Source organism: Taurulus bubalis (assembly GCF_910589615.1).
Source record: "Taurulus bubalis genome assembly, chromosome: 18".
In the NCBI taxonomy this organism is placed as follows: domain Eukaryota; kingdom Metazoa; phylum Chordata; class Actinopteri; order Perciformes; family Cottidae; genus Taurulus; species Taurulus bubalis.
In genome coordinates, this window is record NC_136606.1 from 21,797,974 (window position 1) to 21,825,630 (window position 27,657).

The following is a 27,657-nucleotide window of genomic DNA, read 5'->3' on the forward strand; positions in this document are numbered from 1 at the left end:
TCGCCAACTCTTCTCCAACGATTGCAGCTGTAATCATGGCCACGGTTGACCTTGTTTCCTCTTGTTTGATCAGAGCATTTGATTCATGATTGTTGTCGTGATATGAAGAGAATTTCAACAAATATAACAAAAACATTTCCAACCCGAGCTTTAATCCTGCAATTTTTGACTGCTTGAAATACCAAACAGATTGGAAACTTTCAAAAACTAAAAGTTCTGTATCTGTTCATGACATAAGAAAATCAAATGTATTTTAATACATTGACAGATGACCAAACTTCTCTTGTATGTGGCCTTCTACATTGACATGTAATAATATAGAGGCACAGACAGTATGCCATTATCTCCAAACCTGAACAGTATCATATTATCTAAATGCTGTAAATTGTGCTCTTTAAGTCTTTATTTCACTTTGATGTTAATATTTAATATTTCCACCCACCAAGGGTTTGTGGGCCACATTTAGTCCTCCACTGTAATGGCTGTGCCCCCAAATGAAATGTGTCATTGCCCCTTGTTGGGGCACATTTCACAAACCTACTGCATGTTTCACAAGACAAGTCCAAAGGCCCATTTCAATCGCAATGTAAGGTCATAATAATAATAATACATTTGATTTGTATAGCGCTTTAAAAGATACTCACTTCACATGGTAAACACAAACACTAGCAGCAATAACAATGTACACAAGAGAGATGACATAACAATAAGAAGAACAAAAACATAGTTAACTAGCATCACAGGTAAAACGCAGATTGAAATGAGTTGTAATGCTGTTTTGAAAGAGTGGAGTGATGGAGAAGTGGTGCCATCGAGTTGTGTTGGGATTTGTTTCGTGATTTGAGGCCGACGATGAGGATGGAGATGATGAAGATGATGAGGAAGTTGGCTTGCATCCAGGTCTGTGTAACTGTGAGGCAGCTGCTGATGGTGGAGTCGGTGATGGATCTAGAGGAGATGTTGAGCTGTGTGTCGTCGGCAGGTACTCAGATGTAGATCTTCTGTCCGGGTTATTTTAGAGGTCATAATATCACCATAAAATAACAGATTACAAATAAAACCACCTCATTATATTTACAAAAATAAATATATGCATACCCAAATACCTAAATCCATAAATATTATTATGGCTACATTTTACAAACACAGGACCATTATTTATTAATAATTTAATAGTGAGTCAACACTTACGTTAAATATATTGAATCGTTATTTTTCAGAACAGAAAGTGTATTGAAATGCCGGCAAAGGTCGCCACCAAAATGTAGTAATTCAATAAGTTGACTGTAAGCGCTGACAGCGCGCTGGAGAACATTTTGTACTTTGTCCTAATTAAAGGGAAAACCGAGTCAGTGTTAAATTAGTACATTGTCAAGTAATTACTTCCAACTAATTGCCTGTGTAACCTCAAGTGAGTTTAGTCAGTGCAGACAAGGTCGACAGAGCGTGCACCTATGAAACTTATCTAGAGAGAAACATAACATTGAGTGTACATGAATAGTTTCCAACATTAAGTGAATCATATTTAGTTGGGAATAAATGCCCCAGTACACAACTAACTTCAACCCTAACTAGAATAGCTGTCCTAGAACTGTGTCTCTATTACTACCAAATCACAGAGCTCCTCCAGGACCCTTCACCTGCTAAATACAGTCATAGTTTGGTCTCAATGTTGTCAATCCATGGAAAGGGATGAAGCAAAGAGAAGTTCACATATCAACCAAACTTGTAGGCATATTAATGTACAACCAGGCATTGAAATGTATTGCAACATATAATACAAAACATGTCAGAGCTTAAGTGGTTTATATGCAAATTCATCAACATACTTTATCAACAGTAAAATACATGAAACGCTAACTCCATTTCTATGTTTCCTTTCATGCTTTATGTTGTCCCTGTCGTCCAACTCCAGCGACGAGAGGAGCGGCTTTCTGTGCGGGCTGTAATTGTGCCGTCAATACCTTGTTAACATGAATGATTCCCATTGTACGGAGAACAATGGCAGCTGATAACAGCCTGTCTGCCAGACAGGAGACACTCTGGCCGGGGTCACGCTGGCCTGACACCAGTCTGGGCCGGACTGGAGCTGCTGCCTTTCCATCTCTGCATGGTTCAGAGATCAGTTTGCGTTCGCATAACATGTCATATATATATTTAAAATGATATGAAATGTGCATAGTATTACATTCACATGGATGCAAATGTGACTAGCCTTTCCTTTGGCAACAGCAAAACTAAATAAACAGTCAGTGAGGAGAAGCATACGAGGGGAAAGAATAATGACAGACGCCATGAGATAACGGGCCCCTGGACACACACATGCCAAAGGCCCCGCTACTCCTGCGCATCACACGGTACACACACGGTATACACACGGTGCACACACGGCACACACACGGTATACACACGGTACACACACGGTATACACACGGTATACACACGGTACACACACGGTATACACACGGTACACACACGGTATACACACGGTACACACACGGTATACACACGGTACACACACGGTACACACACGGTATACACACGGTATACACACGGTACACACACGGTATACACACGGTACACACACGGTACACACGGTACACACACGGTATACACACGGTACACACACGGTATACACACGGTACACACACGGTACACACACGGCCTACACACGGTACACACACGGTACACACACGGCCTACACACGGTACACACACGGTACACACACGGTACACACACGGCATACACACGATACACACACGGTACACACACGGTACACACACGGTACACACACGGCATACACACGGTACACACACGGTACACACACGGTACACACACGGTATGCACACGGTAAGCACACGGTATACACACGGTACGCACACGGTACGCACACGGTATGCACACGGTACACACACGGTACACACACGGTACACACATGGCCTACACACGGTACACACACGGTATACACATGGTACACACACGGTACACACACGGTATACACACGGTACACACACGGTATACACACGGTACACACGGTACACACACGGTATACACACGGTACACACACGGTACACACACGGTATACACACGGTGCACACACGGTATACACACGGTACACACATGGTATACACACGGTACATACACGGTATACACACGGTACACACGGTACACACACGGTATAAACACGGTACATACACGGTATACACACGGTACACACGGTACACACACGGTATACACACGGTGCATACACGGTATACACACGGTACACACGGTACACACACGGTATACACACGGTACATACACGGTATACACACGGTATACACACGGTACACACACGGTACACACACGGCATACACACACGGTATACACACGGTACACACACGGTACGCACACGGTACGCACACGGTACACACACGGTATACACACGGTATACACACGGTATACACACGGTACACACACGGTATACACACGGTACACACACAGTACACACACGGTATACACACGGTACACACACAGTACACACACGGTACACACACAGTACACACACGGTACACACACAGTACACACACGGTATACACACGGTACACACACGGTACACACACGGTACACACTTCAGCCTCTGTGTGCTTCTTCTGTGGCTTTGTTGTGGTTGTTGATCTCTTTGTGGCAATGTTGCACCTTTTGTGGTTATTTTGTATCTTGTTTCTCTTTATAGTTGTTTTTTATCTCTTTGCAGTCATGTTTTGTCTATTTCTGGTCATTTTGTTTCTTTTGTTGTCTCTTCACAGTTGTGTTGTGTCCCTGTAGGTGCGTTGGGTCTGTGTGTGGCCATTCTTACCTTGTGTAGTTATTATTGTGTGTAGCTGCTGTCTTTGTAGTTGTTTAATGTTGGTCTGTGGTATGTTTGTGTCTTTGGGTCATGTTGAGTCCCTTCCTGGTCGCTTCATGTCTCTTTATCTTGTTGTCGCTGCACCCAGGGGTGGCCTCACACTTTCAGCCTGTTCAGTAATCCATTCATGCATACACTGTGTTTTATGAAAATATGATCTAAATCCAATGCTTACCTCAGCCAACATATTCAATTGCTCTACAGTTTGTCAGACAAAATGTTCAATTAAAATGTTCACAGACCACATTTCTCAGTTGACAAAACCCCTGGTCCTTAAATGAGACTGAACATGAGACTGTTCCCTGTTTAGGATCATCTGGCATTCAACAGGATGTTACTTAGCTATAACATGTATGAATTTAATCAACATTCATTTGAAATAAACATTATTCTATAATAATATGAGATGGGCGCTGAACCCAGTTATTGGGTAGGAAATTCATATTAATGTATTTCTTTGTTGACCCTGACATGAAACCCTATCCCATAAAGATCAGATAACATCTGACACAAAGTCTAAAGGAATACGACAGCAGTCTGCAGACCACAAGGCCTGAGACAGAACCATCACCATTTAATAATCCTTGTTTGTCTTTACACTCTGTATCCCCCCGTATCATAAGGATCAATATAAAGCAGAATAATTGAATTATAAAACCCTGAATCTATTTTGCAAAAGAAACAATCTGTGATTCATCACACACTTTGGACAATCAGGGTTTTTCCTCTTCATTGTTCTGAGAAACCGAAGGGAAACCTTATCAGTCTTCAACCTTTTCGGCAATATGGCAATATATATATATATATATATATATATATATATATATATATATATATATATATATATATATATATATATATATATATATATATATATTTATACCTACTGTATGATGGTGTATTCAGCCTCAAAGTACCAGCCTTCTCCCCTTTACCTCCATTGTGTAATGACCTTTAAGGTGAAGTATCATAGTACTTTACTTACTGACATGTTTTGCAAGCCAATGTCTACTGCTTATGAAGCATGCTATGATGTTTCTACATACAAGTATAATGCAGTACAGCTATGGAATTATAATACATTATAATACACTCATAATAAATAAACAGTGAGTGACCAGCAGTAGCAGTTGGAGGAGTTGCTGGAGACCAAAGCGGAGCTGAAAGGAGAGCGACTACTGGACTTACATTCATTCAATTCAGTTTATTTTATATAGCCCAACATCACAATACAAATTATCCTCGGAGGGCTTTACAGTCTGTGCACATAACATCGCTGTCCCGAGACCTCACATCGGATCAGGAACAACTCATCAGGTGGAACCAAACACAACGCCAAAGGAACTACAAAGTTGCTTTGCAACGGTTTGATGTTAAACACGTTTTAGGTTTAGACTTCTTAAGCCACTTGGGGCTGCAGAAAGCAGTTGTTGAAGGTATTCAGCAGACATGTTATCATATTCACATACATGCAGCCAAAGTAAACGCAGCACTCCTCGTCAAATGTCCAAGCCAAACCACTTCAGTCTCATTAGCTCTTGGTAGCATAGGTCAGCAGTCGGCTTCTTTATTCAACTGCTTAAAAATATGTAGCCGATTTCCATAACTCTGCTTCTGCTCAAGTGGAAGGGAGAGAGAGAGAGAGAAATATATATATATAGAGAGACAGAAATAGAGAGAGAGAGAGATATATATATATATATATATATAGAGAGAGACAGAACTAGAGAGAGAGAGAGAATCATACAAAGCGAATAAAGGCAAAATGAAAACAATAAATCTGGATGCAGAGAGCCAGAGTGTGATATCGTGTTGATTCCCCACTGTTCAGACGCGAGTAACGGTTGGTGTTTTCTATTGATGAGGAGTGTGTGCTGGTTGCTTTCTCATTCAGCTGGACTGAGAGAGAGAGAGAATGTCATAAAGAGGGGAAAAAGAAAGTCTTACAGCATTCATTGTTTCAAAAGAGTCACGAGACTTTTACAATGTTAATTACGCTCAGAGACGCTTAACTTCAACCATTTTGGTCACTTCCTCTCTGCACAAAAAAAAGTAAAATAATTACAGTTCCTGTGTGTTAAGACAAGGGTGTGTGTGTGTGTGTGTGTGTGTGTGTGTGTGTGTGTGTGTGTGTGTGTGTTTGAGTGTACGTACGTGTGCATTTCACACACGCTTCGCAATTAATTTTCTGTGATTTCCTACCAGTCCTTTTTGCCGGCTTTTTAAATGTCAGCCGCCGCTATGATTGACATGCAAATGTGTGTCTGGCAGAAGCGCTAAATGGAAGGCAGGTTGAGCGAAACCAGATAAGGGCATTGTTTCCCCGCTATAGGCTTAGGGAGGCGGAGCAGGGGTTCACTGGGTTTAAGGAGGAGGTTAACCCCCGCCATGCCACCCCACCATGCCCAGGGGTTAGAAACAAGACACTGATTGCTGGCCTTTAATTGTTGGGCCCAGAAGTTATGATTGGGGTTCCTCCCAGTTTGAGTCAACAGATTCGGGTGGGGGGGGGCAGTCACTAACCGTTCATGCCTCATGCCGGGGGCAGTTGATTTGTTCATTTTCAATTGTTGTTCATTTTAATTCTAAGTATGATTTGACAAAATAACTATTTCAGTTTCATTTTGTGGGCTTTATTAATTCTACACTTGCTTTAGGCTATTTCATTACAGATCGAAAATGTCAAAACATAAACAGCAGTACAGTTGAACTGGGGCTTGTATCCATACCAAGAAACTCATTTAAGTGTAAATCCACAACATTCTTGGTAAATATATGAACGTCTAATGGGGTGTGTGTGCGTGTGCGTGTGTGTGTGTGTGTGTGTGTGTGTGTGTGCTTCATAAGGAGTCATAATAGTGTGCACTGGGGATTACAGCCTCTCCCTCGCCGTCTGTTACGGATGTTCAAGGCATCCTCTAGCAGGCGTCACTAATAGGTGGACCGCGGCTCGGGTCCGCACCTATAACCGATAGATCATTTAAGAATTCACATTTTTTTAACAGAGCACTTCTATTTTAACCGGCGGAGCTTTTCTAGCCTTTCTGGGACTCGTTCAGCAGTCCAAGAAACACAGCGACCAATCAATGCGTTGTACATACACGTGATGCTACTTCCACAACTTATGCTTCATGCCAATATATATGTGTGGTAAAGTAGACTAATTTAATCAAGTACTGTACTTTATTTGAATTTCGAGGTACTCTTATTTTAGTATTTGGTTTGTGTATTTCTATTTTGTGACTTTAAACTTCTACTTTATATTTGATGCCTTACACAACAGATTGAACCTTTTGTTTATTTTTCTTTCGTGTTCTGACTACAACAGTAAAGGCCATACCAGTCTGATACAGGCAAGCAGTCGACCCGGGCAGAACAGGTGCCATGGACGAGTAGCTTTGCTGTATTTTGAGTTCTGGCAGACCGTCTGGGAGGAGCTCCAGCTGATCAAGCCCCTACTGAAGGCTTTGAGACCGACGACATGGCAGTGGAGGCCCCTGGGAGCCAGCGGCGGCACCTCAGGAACTGGGTCGTGGAGCCGCCGGGTGGGGACAGATGTGCAGAGGGTGCAGATCAGTTTCTGCAGAGACGGATGTGAATAGACGCCGGAGATGCGGTGGCTACAGGAGGGAAAGGCTGAGGAGAAGACTCCATGGACTCTGATGCACAGGAGGGTCTTGATATCAGAAGGCGGCTCCTTCAGCGTTGCCAGGCCATGGACGGCGAGTTTGTGGAGACAATGGGCCTCCAAGATGGACTGTCTGAACTCTAACATTGAGCGGCAGAACACTGTGGGTTCAGGGAACAGGCATCACATGACCACACCTCATGTGGAGGTACCATGCACCTCACCATGCACAGGGATGTAGAGACGACACCCGCCTGTACATGAACAAGGAGCTCACCTCGCTGTGGTGCACACTTTAAAGCATGTTTGTTATTTAACATTTGCACAAACACAATGCAAGGCTTCCACACACACTTTTGTTCTATTTGTTTTTGACATTTTCATATGTCTGTAGTTATTGTTAAAGTGTATTATGTGTTATGTATGAGCTTTTTCATCTCTCCTCAGAAAAGTTGATACTTCTATTGTTCATATAAATATACATGGGCATGTATTACACTGCTACTTTGACAAAACACTTTAGCATCTCATCTTTTATTTATAATATATTCTGAGTGCTAAGAAATCCCATTCACAATGTTTCAAAAACGTCTAAATATGCTCCTGTTTAGCACAGTAATCCTTTTAACAATACAATCTTCATGATGTAATATGAGGTTTACTGGACTGTTTATTATTATTACTTTTAACATGTATTATATTCTGAAATTTAGAGGATGCTTGTTGTCTTGTGTTGCATTTGGTTTACATTCGCTTCACCCTCATATTGGAAATATTGAACCATTTATCACAAAGTTTGCATCGTGCAATGGCTTCCCATTGTGAACCTGAAGCTCTCACTGAGAAGTGTGTTCTCACACAGCGGAAAGCATGTTGGATGTGCTGCCTGCTCGAAATGCCATTTAAAACACTTGCTTGTCATTTCGTTCTGATATTCTGAATTAAAACAATTTGAAAACAGAATGGCCAGCAATAGTCAAGAATGTTCCCGTGCTAATCCATATATGATATAATATTACTGAAATCAAATGACATCATGTGTAGAAACCCTGAAAAAACAGAGGAATGAAAATGCGTAAAATATAATCATGGACACCAAACAATGTATACATTGTAATGTAATATAATAATAGCAATCACATTTCATCATCTGACCTTATTAAAAACCAAATATGTGGGAAGTATTGAAGTGCATAGTGACCTTTCCCTTTGATGCTAAATTGAGCTTGCACATTGGTTGAAGGTGACAAAACACAGAAATTACCATAAAGCATTGTTATTAAAAATATTGTTTTTACATATGTTATAGGGACAATGAATGGACAGATATGGTATGCAGGTATTTCATACATACATACATACATACATTATCCCGCATTGCTGATCTGAAAAATTATACAATGATTAAAAAACCTTGACATGCAGAATAATCGAATAATCAAGCCAATTAAGATCTAAAGGCTGTCAGTGGAAATTAATTGAATTGAATTAATAGAGGAGACAAGTAGTAGATGGAGAAACTCTAATGCATGACGTAGGAAATACAGTTTAATTGTCAAAATCATTATCATTTTTAATTTTACTTTACTCCAATATGAGATAACATTTTGATTGCATGTGAAAACCGCTTTGAATGGATGATGTGACGTTAACTGTGTTCCTGCTGGAAAGGAACAATTACAGGAAAGCTTCACAATGCTTTGAATACAAATAACTCACTAACATTTATCTGTTGACAGTAGTCAGAGTGATACAATCTTTGAGGCGGATCCATTTAACAACATATTTCTTTTATGTACATGATATGACAACACATTCTCACTCCCAACTTGCATACGGCAGCTTGGTGATTACGTCACGGTGACGGTGACTACGCCACGGTGACTACGCCATGGTGACTACCACACGGTGACTACCACACGGTGACTACCACACGGTGACGGTGACTACGCCACGGTGACGGTAACTACGCCACGGTGACTACGCCACGGCGACTACGTCACGGTGACGGTGACTACGCCACGGTGACGGTAACTACGCCACGGTGACTACGCCACGGCGACTACGTCACGGTGACGGTGACTACGTCACGGTGACTACGCCACGGTGACTACCACACGGTGACGGTGATTACGCCACGGTGACTACGCCACGGCGACTACGTCACGGTGACGGTGACTACGTCACGGTGACTACGCCACGGTGAGGTGACTACGGTGAGGTGACTACCACACGGTGACTACCACACGGTGACGGTGACTACGCCACGGTGACTACGTCACGGTGACTACGTCACGGTAACTACGCCACGGTGACTACCACACGGTGACGGTGACTACGTCACGGTGACTACGTCACGGTGACTACGCCACGGTGACTACCACACGGTGACGGTGACTACGCCACGGTGACTACGTCACGGTGACTACGCCACGGTGACTACCACACGGTGACTGTGACTACGCCACGGTGACTACGTCACGGTGACTACGCCACGGTGACTACCACACGGTGACGGTGACTACGCCACGGTGACTACCACACGGTGACGGTGACTACGCCACGGTGACTACGTCACGGTGACTACGCCACGGTGACTACGCCACGGTGACTACCACACGGTGACGGTGACTACGCCACGGTGACTACGCCACGGTGACTACGCCACGGTGACTACCACACGGTGACGGTGACTACGCCATGGTGACGACCACACGGTGACGGTGACTACGTCACGGTAACTACGCCACGGTGACTACCACACGGTGACGGTGACTACGCCACGGTGACTACGCCACGGTGACTACCACACGGTGACGGTGACTACGCCATGGTGACTACCACACGGTGACGGTGACTACGTCACGGTGACTACGCCACGGTGACTACGTCACGGTGACTACGCCACGGTGACTACGTCACGGTGACTACGTCACGGTGACGGTGACTACGCCACGGTGACTATGTCACGGTGACGGTGACTACGCCACGGTGACTACGTCACGGTGACTACGCCACGGTGACTACGTCACGGTGACGGTGACTACGTCACGGTGACTACGTCACGGTGACTACGTCACGGTGACGGTGACTACGTCACGGTGACTACGCCATGGTGACTACCACACGGTGACTACCACACGGTGACGGTGACTACCACACGGTGACTACGCCACGGTGACTACGCCATGGTGACTACCACACAGTGACGGTGACTACGCCACGGTGACTACGCCACGGTGACGGTGACTACGCCACGGTGACTACGCCACGGTGATTACGTCACGATGACTACGCCACGGTGACTACCACACGGTGACGGTGACTACGTCACGGTGACTACGCCATGGTGACTACCACACGGTGACTACCACACGGTGACGGTGACTACCCCACGGTGACTACGCCACGGTGACGGTGACTACCACACGGTGACTACCACACGGTGACGGTGACTACGCCACGGTGACTACGCCACGGTGATTACGTCACGATGACTACCACACGGTGACGGTGACTACGCCACGGTGACTACGCCACGGTGATTACGTCACGATGACTACGCCACGGTGACTACCACACGGTGACGGTGACTACGTCACGGTGACTACGCCACGGTGACTACGCCACGGTGACTACGTCACGATGACTACCACACGGTGACGGTGACTACGTCACGGTGACTACCACACGGTGACGGTGACTACGTCACGGTGACTACGCCACGATGATTACGTCACGGTGACTACGCCACGATGGCGATGACTACGTCACAATTAATATGTCCTTGTGATATATACAGCCTGTGTTGATGCCACCTAACCTGACTTCCTCCTTCTCCTACGCCATAGCCCCAACCACGTAGAGCATCATTATTTGACACATGCGGCCGCTGACCGAGATGCCTTATTGAAGGTGTTGGGAGTGAGAACGTGGACATGACAGACTGCTAGTTCTAATCCTGGCTGCGAGCATCACTTGTCAAAGCCTGTACTGCATGCTTAAAATCAAAATGTAGTCAGTTCTGGCTTCACACATTATGGAAGTGTATAAATAAGGAGGCAAGCACGCGCACACACGCACACACACACACACACACACACACACACACACACACATAGAGACAGGCTCTCACAGAAAATAAGAAAAAAAAGTCTTGCACTTTGAGTTGGACCTGAAAGTGCTGGTTCGATAGCAGATGTTGAGAGTGCAGCTCGGCTAAGAGGCTTTTCATTGATCTGACTACCGCATCTTGAAAGAAAGCAGAAATATGTTGATGTTAGCTTCAGAGGGGGGAGAGCAGAAAAGGCAGAACAAGCTGAGATGGTGAAAGAAGAGCTGGAGAGGAGACAGGCAGAGTAAAACCAGGAGTTAGTTCTGTCTGTTAGTCTAAGCAAAATTACTTCTACAAGAAGTTATCCCATTAGTCACTTCTCTGGTGTCTCTGATTCTAACGGTATCCAGTAAACTGTTAATCTAAGACGCCATTGAGCCCACCAGCTGGAAGTCTGACCAATCAGCAAACTACGAGGAACATTGAGATAACTACTTGACTCGCGGCCTCACATGAAAAATGTGTGAAGACCTAATTAAAGAAGGTGTTGTAGATATAAAAAGAATCCAGAGCCTGTATCACACCTTAAAATGATCCAGAAAGCGATATAATGAAGGAGAAATGTGACGTTTTCTTGACAGTTGCCATGCTTTGTCACAAGACCGTGGAGAACCGATGTGACATCAGAACCGAGCACACAGCGGCGCACACGTCTTCATCAAACATGTCAGAGACTGTCGGACTGGAAGCGGTGCCGCTCTTCACCTGCAGGAAAGACATGCAGCAAGATGCACGATCGTATTTGTGACAATGAAGTTCCACACACAGCAACACGAGTAACCTCTTCAAACGGGTAGAAAAGGACAGAAGGAGGCTCAGTATATGAAATATTCTGGACTGTTTAATTCCACTCATGACTGCAATGATGTATTGATTGACTAACTGTACAATGCTGTTTCCTTAAGTGGATGAAATACACTTTGTCAACCCAAATAATGTCTTCAAGAAAAATCTTTAGAATATAAGTCACCTTTTATAGCAAGATCACTTCAAAGCCCTGGCAGCTTTGCAGAGTCCAATACCCAGTCCCAAGACCCCCACCCCCTAAAGACTTAAACCCTGAACCCTCAGGTGTTATGACGTTTGGTGGCCTGTTTTATTGTGAAGTCCTTGTCTTGTGTGTCCTCTGTGTTCCTGCACTTCCTGCCCCCGTGATTGTCTGTGATTGTCTGTCTGCCTTGTCCCTGATTGTGTATTCCCTTCACCTGTGCTGTAATGTACAATTGTGGGTAATTTATTTTATATTTGTTACTCCCTGATTTGAACGTCTTCCAGGCTTTACCTCACGAGATGAGAGGTATTTATGAATATGAATTATCTGTGGTAAATCATTTCTGCTTGCATGTTTTTACGTTCCTATGTAATCCTTTATGATTCAGTGTAACATTTATATACCAGGCTGAACACCCATGTGCCATCCTCTTTTCTCACAACATATTGTTGTGTCTCCGGCTGGTGACCCTTTGTTTAACGTCACATTGCTATGAATCAGACAAAGTCTGCAGAAATACAGACTTCTGGAAAGTAAAGGGCTCAAAAGGTCTGCGGGAGATCCCTCAAATGCTCGAGGATTAGACCGTGAGATAGAACTCAACACTTTATGGATTGGGCCCACGTTTAACCACTGATATCCATCCATTATTATCATCAGCCGCTTATCCGGGGTCGGGTCGCGGTGGCAGCAGGTTCAGCAGGCCGACCCAGGCTTCCCTCTCACCCGCAACACTTTCCAGCTCATTCTGGGATCCCGAGGCGTTCCAAGGCCAGCCGGGAGATATAATCCCTCCAGCGTGTCCTCGGTCTTCCCCGGGGTCTCCTACCAGTTGGACGTGCCTGGAAAACCTCTAATGGGAGGCGTCCAGGAGGCATCCTGACTAGATGCTGAACCACCTCAGCTGACTCCTTTCGACCACTGATATATATATATATATATATATATATATATATATATATATATATATATATATATATATATATATATATCAGTTTTGCTTTCAGTCAACAGCAGTACGCTAGCTAATGGTAGCCTCAAGGGCTAGAATGTTTAGCCTTGCTTGGAAACAATATCAAGCCGCTTCTGCTTGTCCCTCTCATTTGCTTGTGGTCTCGCTCAGATAGTACTCATGTAATCATCCATAGTATAGCTAAATATACCTAAATATGAAACGTGTTTGAAATGAATCTGAGGCCCCGATGACTCTGGGACCAGTGTGATGCGATGAGTTGAGGTTTAAGCTATAATTAGGATGGCCTTATTTTCACTGCATGTTCTTCTTGCTCATGCACACCTTTCAGCACCACGGACAGCTCCTCAGTAGACAACCTTTTTTTCTTTTGTCTCCTAAAATCCAACAGATCATAGGATGCTAACCTCAAACACTGGTGTTTACTAGTCTTATTATTACAAACACAAGGAATGCATTGGTCCAACATCATTATTGATTGTCAGATGCCTCTTAAAACTAAACACAAGGTATTTGTCAGGGAGTAAAAGCACAAGCTGTTCTTGATCTTAGGGTATGACTAATATAAAACACTACCTACACTTATGGTGAAGAGAAATGCCTCCTGCAGGTTAAATGATGACTTCAAGAAGTGTTTCACAGGATTTAACATTGTATTTGGGGCTACACTTTGAACAATCTGGGCTTCTGCCCCGGCGACTTCCCCCGAAGCCGTCATGTAAGAGCGTAGGCCTACATGTATGCCAATGTCACCCATTACATGTTTTGCTGTTTAGGACCAATGGGCAGTCCAGTTCTCAACACCATGAGTCCAAAAAAGGTCCCATTGGAACAAAAAAAGGCCACTTGTCCGTCGGTCTATCACCCCGAACATCCCTTGTTCCGAAAACAGAAACGCAGGGCTAGTTATCCTGCAGAATGATGGGGATTTCAATGGTCAAACATATATTTGTATTTCTGTGCTAAATATTTGCTGGGTGTGAAACTGCCTTCCATGCATGAACATGCTGGCAAAACTAAGATAGTTTTTTTCTGGATTCGGCTGTTAGAATGGGACATGGCACTCATCAGTCGTCTACTAAATGACACCTGTGAGACTAGCTAATCACTTCACCTGTGAAGTCATTTCATATCCTAGAGCCGGTCCTGCCCTCTGCTGATGCCCCTCCTCTCTACCTCCTTCTGCTTCATGGATCATGGACCATGCCTACTACTCATTATATGGATAATTTCTGTCACATTTATGTGCTGTGCTGTAACTCTGTTACGTTGTTCATTCTGGTCACATGACATCTATTGCTTCTGTCCATCTGGGGAGAGGGATCCTCCTCTGTTGCTCTCCTGAAGGGTTCTTCCCTTTTTTCCCTGTGAAAGGGTTTTCTCTATTTTTGGAGGGAGTTTTTCCTGATCCGATGTGAGGTCCTGGGACAGGGATGTCGTGTGTGTACAGACTGTAAAGCCCTCTGAGGCAAATTATAATTTGGGTGTTTGGGCTATACAAAATAAACTGAATATCCACCCAATCTAAAGTCCACTGAGCCTCAGCAGACCACTGTGAGCACACTGGGGTGTCACTGTCCATTCTCTGCTGTAAGGCATCCATACACATGCTTTTCTACACGCAGCACTTTTCAAATTAAAATCTGGCCTAACTATTTAGCTGGCATCTACTGCGGTATAACAGCGGTAATATTATGCAATGCACAGTGAGGTAAGCGACTGGAGCTTTATGCAAAGGGAAGCTGGACCGGACCTGTCAGAGGAGAGCAGATCGATGCAATTGTATGCCGGTGTGAGGGAATTTCAATGAAGCAGAGAATATATTTTTGCTCCGACGAGGGATCAGGAGACACCGCGGCCGGTCATTAACATATTACATAGTGTTTGAACTTCATCAAGAGCAGGTGAGCTTTAAATACGCGGAGGCTTCTCTCCATCCCCGCTGAGCGTGTTTGCTCGAGTTTCATAGATTAGCGTGCGCACTGTTGTCAATGGCAGCATTTCTAGGCAGAGTCTCTGTAAAAGACATTTAGAAGTCAATGTCATCTTCTCTATTCATCCCGGCAGAAAAAACAAAAAAAACAAATGCAAACAATTTTAATCTTACATCATAATCCCCTGACGCAGAAACTTTTGAAGTCGGACTTGAATCTCAAGGTCTTTTCCTCCGAGTCGCCTCTGTCCCCCCGGCCTGTGTGGGCGGCCATTTGTTTTTGCTTTGACGTCTTCCTTTAGTGTTAGAACTTTATTTATCCCCAGTTGTCTCTCTCTCTCTCGCTCTCCCTCTGACAGGGTCAATGAGATGGCAGCACAGAGGCCGTCCGCCGCTCTTCTGTTCCGTATTTATGCTAAATCTCAACGCACTCAGTGGGCCTGGGCATCGTTTCACACCGAGCCCTTGGGGCTGCGGCTGCGTCTTTATTCAATCCACCGGGGCGGTGGGGGGGTCAGGGGCCGCTTGAGCCTCTGAGTCACACGGTGTGAAACCTCCATCGCCTCGTCTTCTCGTCCTCCTCCCCAGCCTCTCACTCCATTTGCAGCTTCCCTTTCCGTTCAGATGGAAGCAGATAAGGTGTGATTAATGAGGGCCGGCTCCTCGCCAAGAATGAGAACATCTGTCTCTGATTTATTCTTTTGTGCTATTTCATCCAGCTAGCTGTGTGTGTGTGTGTGTGTGTGTGTGTGTGACCACCTGTACACTCTCCCTGCAGACGTCGCTGGGGATATATCCCAAAGCTGAGTTCAATGAGATGCAACATGCGAAGGATGGCGCCTGCAGAGGAGAGGAGAGGAGGGGAGGTGGTCCATCTCAGAGCGAGTGTTCAGTGTTGTCCTGTGTTTGAGACTGTAAAAATAGCCAGAATCTTTGGGTGGTCGTGCGAAGAGAAGTCCAGAATTCAATGTGTAATAATAAAAAAGATTTCATAAAAGATAATGATAATCAGCAATGCAATACTCGATCAACGGCCTCTAATATCATCAATTCACAGACCACAATGTAGTTTACAAACCACAACGCAGTGAACTGCCGCCTTACCGTCCAAAAGAAGCCCTGTAAAATGACTTGTGCATGGTTAAATCCTCTTCCAGTGGCGGAGCTTGTGCTCGCTCATTCGTTAGTTTCCCCGATGCAAACACCTTTCTCCATTCTCCGTCCTTCTGTTGGTTCTGCGTTGCCACAGGGGCGGAGTTATTCTCTTCACTGACCACAAAAAAGTAGGTCCAGCCACAAAAACAGTCCGCGCACCCGAAGCTCTTCTACTTCCGGTGTCTTAATGTCTCACTCCGCCCTCCTGATCAACTGGAGAAAATAGTCCCTCTTAAAGCAACAGTCCTATCACATGCAGTATCCATCTTGTTCTACCCTCCATCTTAAAATCCATTCACACCTGAATCTTCATACAGTAATAAAAACAAACCTATGTCTACCAATACACATCCTTCATGATAGTCTTCATAATATCCCTTATTAATGATCGTATCCCTCTTTATGCATTGCAATGTACACATTAAACATTTCTTTATTATACATGTGCAAGTCCAAAATAGGAAAAAACACTATCACAATTCTACAAGACGTATGCAGGGAAATGGAGTTGGATTGTGAGACGGCGGAGGCAGAGGATCCACAGACCATGGAGCAACAATCTCTTCATCCCCTTCACAAGACATGGCAACGTGACCTCAGCTGCTCCCATCAGTGGACGAGCAGTGAACGGAGTGACCGCATGACCGACACGGTGGGAAACCCTTCACTGTAGCAGTGCAGCGATGGATCTAGCGGTTGGAAACTTCAGAAACTTCATAACGTTGACATATATTTGCAGCATTTTCCTCGCATGTCTATTTACTGTTTTTTATTTGTATTTCTGCACAGTTGCAGAAAAAGAATGTACTTATATTATATGTAGAAGACAATCAGTTTTGTGTTGATATTGTGATATTGTCTCATAATATTGATGCTGTAATATTCCATAACAGAATAAGAGTATTTCCTCGTTTAAAAAGCTGCATTAAAGTAAAGTGAACTCACCAGTTCTATTATTGGCCTTTTCCCACTTCGTCATTATATCCACATTATTGGTGATGATTATTCATCAAAAATATAATTGTGTAAATATGTTGTGAAGTCTAAATGGCAGTACCGACATGGACTTATTTGTTCAAGAATATTGTGATATTTTATTTTCTCCATATTGCCCACACTATTGTACGATTAGATTTCAGTGAATTCTTTCAGAGCATTGTGACGTTTACCTAAAAGTCAAGGAAGAAGAAGAAGTTGGAAGAAATATGTAAACATTTCCAAAATTCTCAACATTCTTTAATATTTTTCTTTTTTTTTCAAAAACAACGCTCGCTTTTCTAATTTGCCAAGTCAGCTATTTGAATAGCAATGTGCCAGTAACTGCATACAGTTATGACAATAACCAAACCGTTTATTAGGCCGGGCCATCCATCCAATGGTTGTGACATTTCAGCTTTTTTAAACATTCCGCACCACTTCATGCTGATACCTCCCCGAGATGTGGAGATTGTTATGTGGTGACAGAGTCAGTTGGGTGCATCCTCAGGGCATCATGGATGTCTTCACCAAATGTTGGAGCGATCCATCCCCCAGTAGCTGAGATACTTCACAGCAGCACAAAAGCAGTGAGCCCTGAAGCCACGCTGCCAGTGGCTCCTGATCTGCTCATAACGGCATAAAGTGTTCATTCCTCCTTTGGAGCTGATGTTGTTTTGTGTTACCGGAGATAATCGACAACATTGCTGTACTCCACTGACAACCCTTACCCTTGACTACTGAAGAATTCCCTTCAGCTGCGCGCCCGTTATTGCTTTGTATATTAGGCCTATTCAGATGGCGGTAACATAAATTGTCCGCAGTGTTTTTCTGCTTTGTTTGTGAGGCGCTGCCTCGGCTCTCAGCCGCCGCGTGCCGGCAGGTCGTCGGCGAGCGCGTTCTAGACAGATGCTGCGTTGGGGCGCCTTTGCTTTTCCCTCCCGACAATGCCGAGAATCTCTCCGAGGCGACAACCGTTGTACTTTTTTCCTCCTCTGCAGCGCCACGCTATAAAATTGGCAAATTCCGCGCGCTTTCACTTAAAATGTCCCCGACTGGAAATGAGAGACATAAATCACTGTGCATGTCTGGCACCAACGTGCCCGCTGTGTCACATCAGCTTGAATTTTTTACAACATGGAAGGGAAAGCGGCGGGCCCCGTTGACACTTTCCAGCCTGGGAGCTACTGTTAGTCAACCACTCATATCCATTTTTAATGAGCTCTCAGCCATGATGTAGTGTAATTTCACCTCCAGGACGCAGTGACGCTATTTACTGTTAACGAGAAACAGCACAGCACCGGCCAACTTCTTCCCGTTTGGAGCGTTTATGAAATTCACAGGTTTATGACTTGCACTGTGTGTGTGTGTGTGTGTGTGTGTGTGTGTGTGTGTGTGTTATTACAGCATTGTGATCCTGCTATGCTTCTGAAGCTAGTTTTGTTGAAGCACACGTAGATCTAGTGGAGCTCAGATGGAGCTCAGGCTCACTGCCCTGTTGAAGCAGGAGTGAGCGGGAAGAGGAGTCTGTCCGCCGCTCAGCTGCACTGAGCACCACGGGTTTAGTTTGGGAGTGAAAGCCCGATCTGATGCGTAGAAGACAAGAAATGGATAAGAGAGATTGTTTTGAATGTAGACTTTGGAGGTTTTTTAGGGCAAATGTGGGTCCAGATGACGTGTTTGGTTCCACACCAGGTTCAGAGCGTTGCCTGAATACAAGTAGATGGAGTATGACTGTTCAAACTAATAAAGTCCACAAAGGGACTTTTTTTTCTTCCTCCCAGCGTTTAATCAAAAAATCTACTCCAACAACATGACACCACTAACCTCTGTCGTATGATACACTAACATTGTTTCTTTGCTTTTCATGATCTTTTTGAGCTATGTTCAACTGGTTTTAATCTTGCGCCGCAAACGGAGGACAGCTCTAACATTTTCTACCGTGACGTCGCCACAGTAGCGGCGCTCAAAGACGCCGGATGGCTGCGTCTGCAGGCGGCATCGTTCACTCGCTCCTCATTGGGAACAATTATAAGAAGACGCTGGCGCTCAAGATGCTGGACAACGTGGGTCTGTTCTTACCAACCAAGCTCACCTGGCCAGTATTGCAAACCAGCAAAGTTCAACTGTTGGAAAAATAAAAGTTGTGCTCGTGCAACTACAAATAATACAAACGCCTTAAAGCAACCTGTGTTCATGCTCTTCCTGATCCAAGAAATATAAGCTATTTTTTTTATTTGTGACAAAGTCTGTCTGTGTCCAGATCAACGCGTTTTTAGGCCAGACAGTCGAAACAGAGCCTCAGACCATCACACGGTTGTGCAGTCTTCTTTTGTCCAGCAGGACTGCAGACTGACTGCACCCTGTGCTGAAGGATCAGCTCATTTACAAATGCATATCCAAAAGAATAATTCAACCAACAATAAATAAATATAACAGCATGTAACATGTAGATTTGACAGGGTTGTCTCTATCTGTTTGTGGTGAGAAGAGTTCCCTCTGAGGTTCACCAGTTTGTTGATTCCTGTTTGTTGTTTGCTTTGTTCTGTTCCCAGATCAGTTACGTCTCATGTAAACCAGTAAAGTGTGCTGAGACCACATGTACTATTATTTTATGTTTTGCTCCAATACTTGTAATGTCAAATTAAATTTGCACATCATCAAACATCATTTCCAAACTGCTGAAATGTCTATTTGATATATTAGCTCAGCTCCAGCCCATCTTCTACAGGTTGACCATGCTTCACAGCCACTATGGGCAGTACGTCTATATGGATAACTCCCTTCAATGCTGAATTAAGATAAAAACAGATATGAGCCAATGCTGTCGCAGCAGCCTCACACGAGATGGAGCGGCTGACAGGACAGGTTGGAGAGACAGAAGTCTGTAAATGATGAACAAAGCTACTGAACAGTAACAGAGGTGAAGACACGTATACTTTAAGCCACATCTCTGTGACTCGTTACAGACACGATGCTCTCATGTGGCAGAGGAAGAACACACATCCTCTCTTTTCTGCCGTTTCACTGTTTGCTTTCATTTCATTTCTCCTCTTGCATTCCGTCAGGACGCTAATGGAAACACAAATCGCCGTCTCTAAAGAGCTAACAATGCAGCGCGGCTTTCAGAGCTCCAAGGATTTCCTCTCTCTGGCAGCCAAGGCCAGCAGGTAGGGAGAAAAAAACTCAACGTGTCAGAGAAGATGGGATGGACGGCGCGCGGAGCGGAGGGTGAGCGGGACGGGAGCGTTGTACGCATTCAACCTTTCAAAGGGAGTAAAACTCGGGACAAAGCAACAACTCGCTGGCATTTACTGAGGAACTCTGCTGTGTGTGCTGTGAGTCGGCTGCTGAGGAACCTGGAGCCACGTGGCTGCTTCAGCCAAAGCAAACACAGCTAAAGAGCAGGCTCGGGGCGCGGGTGAGCGCTTAAGGCACGCAGGAAGCAAAACTTCAAACCGAAAACTTAGTTTTCCTTTTTTGTCTGCATACAGCGCCGTGGCTCGGCGAGGGCCGACAAATGAAGGTCTTCTTCGCTTTGCAGAGGAAGGCAGGCTGACCTATTGGAAGAGTGGACCGAGGTGGGCAGAGTGTTTGAGTTCATGTTCACGATCAATGATGAGTCATTTGCCAGCCGATCCAGTATTGGGGAGCCTCTAACGGACGGCCAAAGGGCAGCTTCCCCGAGCATCAATCAGACAGACCGTTACACACACGAATGACACGGAAATGCTAAACACTCGTATGCAGATATTATATGTCTCGGGCTTTTATTGTGAAAGGTATGAACGGAAGAGGGTAGATCTGGTCCATCAAGGTTGAAAGGGGTAAGACCACGAAGTCATCAACCTGATTGGTTATTGCTTTTATTCAAGGTGCAAAAGCATCATCAGACAAAAATACGATGACAATGTTAACATCTAAATGCTACACAGCTATAATGCTAACCATGGTCACCATCTTAGCTAAATGCTATACTTTACTAAATGAACATCATGCTGTATTGAAGAAGACTTGAAACTAGAGATTGAGACATAAACTCATGTTTACAATGTTTACTGAGGGAATAAATCAAGAGAAGTAGTCATTTATATAGACTTCTATACAACCAGAGGAGTCACCCCCTGGTGGTCAGGAGAGAGAATGCAGCTTTAACACATGAAGCATAGACTTCTATACAACCAGAGGAGTCACCCCCTGGTGGTCAGGAGAGAGAATGCAACTTTAACACATGAAGCATAGACTTCTATACAACCAGAGGAGTCGCCCCCTGGTGGTCAGGAGAGAGAATGCAGCTTTAATACATGAAGCATATACTTCTATACAACCAGAGGAGTCGCCCCCTGGTGGTCAGGAGAGAGAATGCAGCTTTAACACATGAAGCATATACTTCTATACAACCAGAGGAGTCGCCCCCTGGTGGTCAGGAGAAATAATGCAACTTTAACACATGAAGCATGTACTTCTATACAACCAGAGGAGGTTAAGGCTTCACAGTTCTACTTATTGTTCCTAATCAAGCGTCTGTTCTGGACAAAGAGAAAAGTGCCTCGCTGCAGTGAACCAACAGCACAAAACCTTCTTCCAGCAACACATTCTGCTCACTCTGCGAGACGAGAGACACTCTCTCCATCCAGCCGTTTCACAGATGTGCGTGATTAAGTCAACAGTGATCGCATTAGATCCGGCACGTGTTTCTTCACGCAGGACACGCCAACACCGTCCTCATCACAAGATGCTGCGAGGCCTCAACAGCAACAGATCTGATGCAGGAGGAGTGCGAGGAAACATCAGATATGAAGAGGGGGAGATGGAAGGAGGGGGGTGGGGGGTGAAGGACAGAAGTGAAAGTGAAGAGACGGGGGAGGCGAAGATCTAAATCAAAGGCAGCTGAATACAGAGGGGAGACAAGAGAGGGGAGATGGAGACTGACAAAGAGAGAGGGGAGTGAGATAGATGGAGGTGGACAAAGGGAGAGGGATGGTGGGGGGAGGGGGAGCCGAGCGCTTTATTAAGACGTCTGTGAGGTCCTTTCTCTGGCCCTGACTGACTCCTCTGCTAAGCCTCCTTCCTCGCTCCTGTTTATTACAAAGACTGGGATAACGCACCTGCCCTCCCTCCCCTGCTCCCTTCCTACTTTTTTGTGTGTGTGTGTGTGTGTGTGTGTGTGTGTGTGTGTGTGTGTGTGTGTGTGTGTGTGTGTGTGTGTGTGAACTCACTCGTTATTTAGCCTCTTAACATTCCTGAAAAATTTGACGAAAAACACCTATCCAGGGATACCCAAAGTAAATTGCAAGCTGTACTTGAACTATTTGGAGTAAATGCATGGTCTTGGTCTCTATTGAAAGGTAACAATCTGAAGCTTTTTTCCCCTCAATAGTCAGAATCACTTTAAGTGCTGCTGACACTGAGTTATATGAGTTTGAACACACTAAAGTATAAGGTTTTTATTTCCGTCTGAACGTTTCTTTGTAAATAGATGCCTGTAGATGACTATAAATGTGATTTATGGACTGGAAAACACAATGGGACCATAGCCTGAAGCCTTTTCTAGTCTAAGTAAAAAGTTGATAACAATATCACAGAAAATAAATATTTGACACATGTTTTTCTAATGAAATGTCTAGGCGTTTTTTCATTTTGAGACTGAAAATATTCCTGATATATATACTATATACCTATTAAAAAGGCGTATATTCTTGCAAACTTATAAAGGTACTATTCATATATACAACCAGTATTGCTGACACAGAGAAAATGAAGTATAAATGCATTTTTATGCTAATTTACACTTCAGACTGAAGCTCTACAGCAGCTGTCTCTTCTCATCAAATTGAAGGCTGTTGGGATTATTTGCCCCCCCTCTTCCCGCCTATCTTTGTTTAGGCAATTTCATTGGCTGTCCGAAACGCCTGTCATCTGACCTGTACGACGAAACAGACGTGAGCCACGTAAGAACATAGAGGCTGAGCCTAAACTTCAACGTAGCTTCTGGTTGGGTAATGTAGCCTGTCAGTCAGGACATGAAGCTCCTATTGGTTCACGTGGGGTCTCCTTGGAAACGTTAGATTTTGGCGGACATGTTGATAGCGACTTTGTAGCTGTGCTCCCATGCAAACATAACTTTCTGCTAAAAACAAAACTGCTTTCGTTCATAACTTCCAGCTGCAATGGAATGATGCAACGCCAGTTGGTGGATATTTATGGATGTGATCACGTGTTTTGGACTAAATCTTTTATGAGATTTATTTTTATTGGACCTTTACGACGTAACAACGCCGTTTTTGTTGGAATACTATGGATTTATGGATCAATATGAGGCGTCATCGGTGAGTTGTCTTGATTTTCAAATCGCTTGTTTGTTTGTTGTTGTCTGACAAAAGTATTGATTGTAGCTGCTGTGGTGGTCTGATCTTGAAACGGAGTGGACAGCTGGAGTCACAAGAATCATAGGTTTCCAGAAACATATGGCACTCGTACCGAACTATAAATAGATGTACAGCGTACAACGGAATGTACAGTATATAGTTGAAATGGACGCCCGCGCGACAGCAGAACGTTAAGAGGTTAGACACCACGGACAAATACTTAAATAAATTAAAAAATACATATATATAGTGGAAGGATTTCTCTCCAGGAGAAACAGCAGGGCGAGAGAGGAGAGGAGAATCCAAAGCGCGGGATGCTTCTTTCCGCATTTATCAGAATCGGATCATTGAATCGTACGTAGTGGATTATAGTGCGTAGTGTGTTCTGGTCAGAATAGACCAGATGCAGAAACTACCGTGGAGGAGCACATCCTGTGTGAACAGCTCTATTGTTTCACATGAGCGCCAACAGGATGCACGTCGTATCCTCACAAGTCTTCTAGTTTTTGGTTTCCGTGAAAACACACAATTAACGCCGTCCACCAAACAAAGTCACAATAGTCACAACACAATTATCAGCAGGAGAAAGGGCCAGAGAGGGTCGTGCTTTAATCACACCGCTGGTTCAATCCCCGGCTCGCCCTCCTCCACCGTCATCGGGTCCTTCAGCGAGACGTGAACACAGCTCATGTGTTCACACTCCTTCATGCGTTAATGCAAAGGTCACATTTTATGTATGTTATTATTTGACGATGAAAGTAAAGCTGAAGTTTAAAAAATGAATTAGTGGAATACAGAGGTACTAAAAATCGATTAAAAAGGGAACCGAGGAAACAAACGGCTTCTCTCTCACACATCATCCTAATTATTGTTATTACAGCGTACGGCCCTGTGGAGGTCTACTTAACGCTGTATTATGTGAGTATCATGTGGTTTCTCATTTATTCAAAAGGCTTGAATAATAGTTCCCAACCACGAAATAAATGCTGCAAGTTATTGTTTTAGGAACAATCTGAGTTTGTATTGAACTAAGTTGCTCATCACCTGGAAGTCCAAACACCCAGACCCCTGAGCTGCATCGTCTGCTGCTGTTGTTCCACTTCACAAAGTTGCTAATTATTATGACTGTCTTGTACTGAAGTTTAAATAGCATCAATTAGCCGCGCACACGCACACAGCACACCGTCCATCGGAAACTTTTGTCCCGCACAATGTCATCCGCTCGCAACCCGCCGCCATGGCAACACTGAACCCGCCCCCTCCCCTGTAACCGGTCTGAAAACGTAAGGTAATTATCAGCAGCTGTTTGCCTGCAGACTCCCGTCCCCCCACCTCTCAGCGCAGTTAAGCCCTGCGAACATCACGTCCTACTAATTAAGTTTGTTTATAAGGGATATTAAGTTTAGGAGCAGCGTAGGTGTAAGTAACCTTCACAAAGTACAGCCGAGAAGACGGAGAGACGGGCGTCCTGCTCATTGTGATGAGGCACCAACGCTGATGTGGAATGAGACGATCTGGGTAAATATCTGGGAGCTATTTAAAGAGATAATACACCTTCCGACACCGCCTACAGCAGAGAGCGCTGCCATATCTACTGGGTATAAATACACCACCGGTTAATGAAGATGGGGAGGCTAACCTGGTCCACCGGCCTCTCCTGCGCTCTGGTTCTTAAAATAGCTTTTTAAAGAGAAGTCTCATTTACCTGAAACCTATCAAGTGGAGAGAAATCTGTTGTCACTCGTTGCTTATCAAACACCCGCCTCTCGGTCAGCGCCCTCGTCGTGTGGCATCGGGGGTTCAACCCCTCGCTCAGGGATAGAACACACAGCACACTGGCTCTCTCTCCTCATCCTCCACATGCTCTTCTCCTTCCTAGTATCCAAGAAAGGAGGGGAGACGATGTCCTGCTTTAATCCTGGTTTTAATGTGCATACTGAGGCTTTCAGGGGGCTGAAGTGTCAATCAAAAACCCCCTTTACTCTGAATGAGACGTAGCAGGCTTTCTTTAAAGGTAAACCCATTCGACATGAGATAGTAGAAATGGGCAAGACAAGTCTGTGCAGGGTGGAGAGTGGAGGTGGGATTCAAACCAACACAGGACCTTCAGTCAAAGTGCTCTTATATTCATGGTTTTGTTACAGAACTTCTGTAACTATGACATTTCACATAGCAAACATACTTATTTTAACATGATTTTTTCCCCTAGCAATACTTACCCTAACTAACCTAACCCTAATTAATGGGTTTTACACCAAGTGATATTTATACAAGCCACATAATCAATTGGTTTTGCAATCAGCGTAATTTAGCCAGGTGATGTAGTATGAAGAGCCCACATAGAGAGGAAGTCCGGGTGGATGAGTGTGTTGAACAGCGCCACACTTTCACCCAGCAGACCATTGTTTGTGAAACCAAAAATCAATGCATGTGATCTGTAGTTGTGTTGCCTAAACACTGCAGGGCCTCACCTGAGTGAAACAACTCCGTTCGTGTTGCTGGACATTCATTGGAATAAGCACGAAAAAGTAAAAATAACTTTTCTCAAGATATCGTTGTATATATTTACATTTTACACCAACAAAATGCGTTGCCACAAAACCCAATGGCGACACACCAAGACAAAGGCAATCCAAAAGGTTTTGCACAACTTTGTTGGTTTTCGCTCCTTCAGTTGTGAGCCTCGGCCGAGGGGAGCAGAGAGCCGCCGCTCTAAACAACAACACCTGCATCCTAAATGTTTCCAGAGGCCTCTCGTCATGGCGGGGGAAGACAGCGGCGCTCCCTTTAGTACCGCGATCACGCCACTTGCTCACTCATCATCATTTGGAGCACTTAGAGGCTCACTTAGTCATCTTGCCCTCCCATCATCTCTGCATTAGAAAGAGCTCAAGACCGAGGGAAGCTATGTTCCTCGGGCTGGGCTGTAGATGAGTGTCACTGATGAGAAGTTGATGTACTGGTACCGAGGTCCCTGCTGTAAAAGTGTGTGTGTGTGTGTGTGTGTGTGTGTGTGTGTGTGTGTGTGTGTGTGTGTGTGTGTGTGTGTGTGTGTACTTGTAATTGTTGCCAATGATGCTGATTACAAGGGGCTCGAAATTATCCCAAATATTAAGAATATAAATGATTTATATATTTAAGAAAGAAGAGGCTTCATAAGGATTGGGGGCAGATCATTATAAACTTGAAGAAATTAGAAGTAAGTACAATGTTCAGGCTATAATATATTTTCAACATTCTCTTCAGCACCATGGACAGCGTTTAGTTTAATACTGAAATATCAAAGGCAACAGGTGGATGATGTGAATGCAACACGTGTGTTTATGTGCCACTTGTTTGCTGAAGAGGAAGAACTGTAATCACCGCCTGGATAGCAAAGTGTTTTAATTCCAGCCCAGTCCACGTCAGCGCTCGTGCCTCTCACAGTGAGCAGGAGGCCCCTCCCCTTCTCCTCGTCTGTACTTTGTGAAGGTTACTTACACCTACGCGCCTCCTGATCTTAATATCCCTCAAAACAAACTTCATTCGTGGGAAGTGATGTTCGCACCGTAGAATGTGGCACAAACAATAACGTTGATGCATCTCAATGTCATGCTCAATATTACTTTTCTATTTTTGTTCCTATGAAACC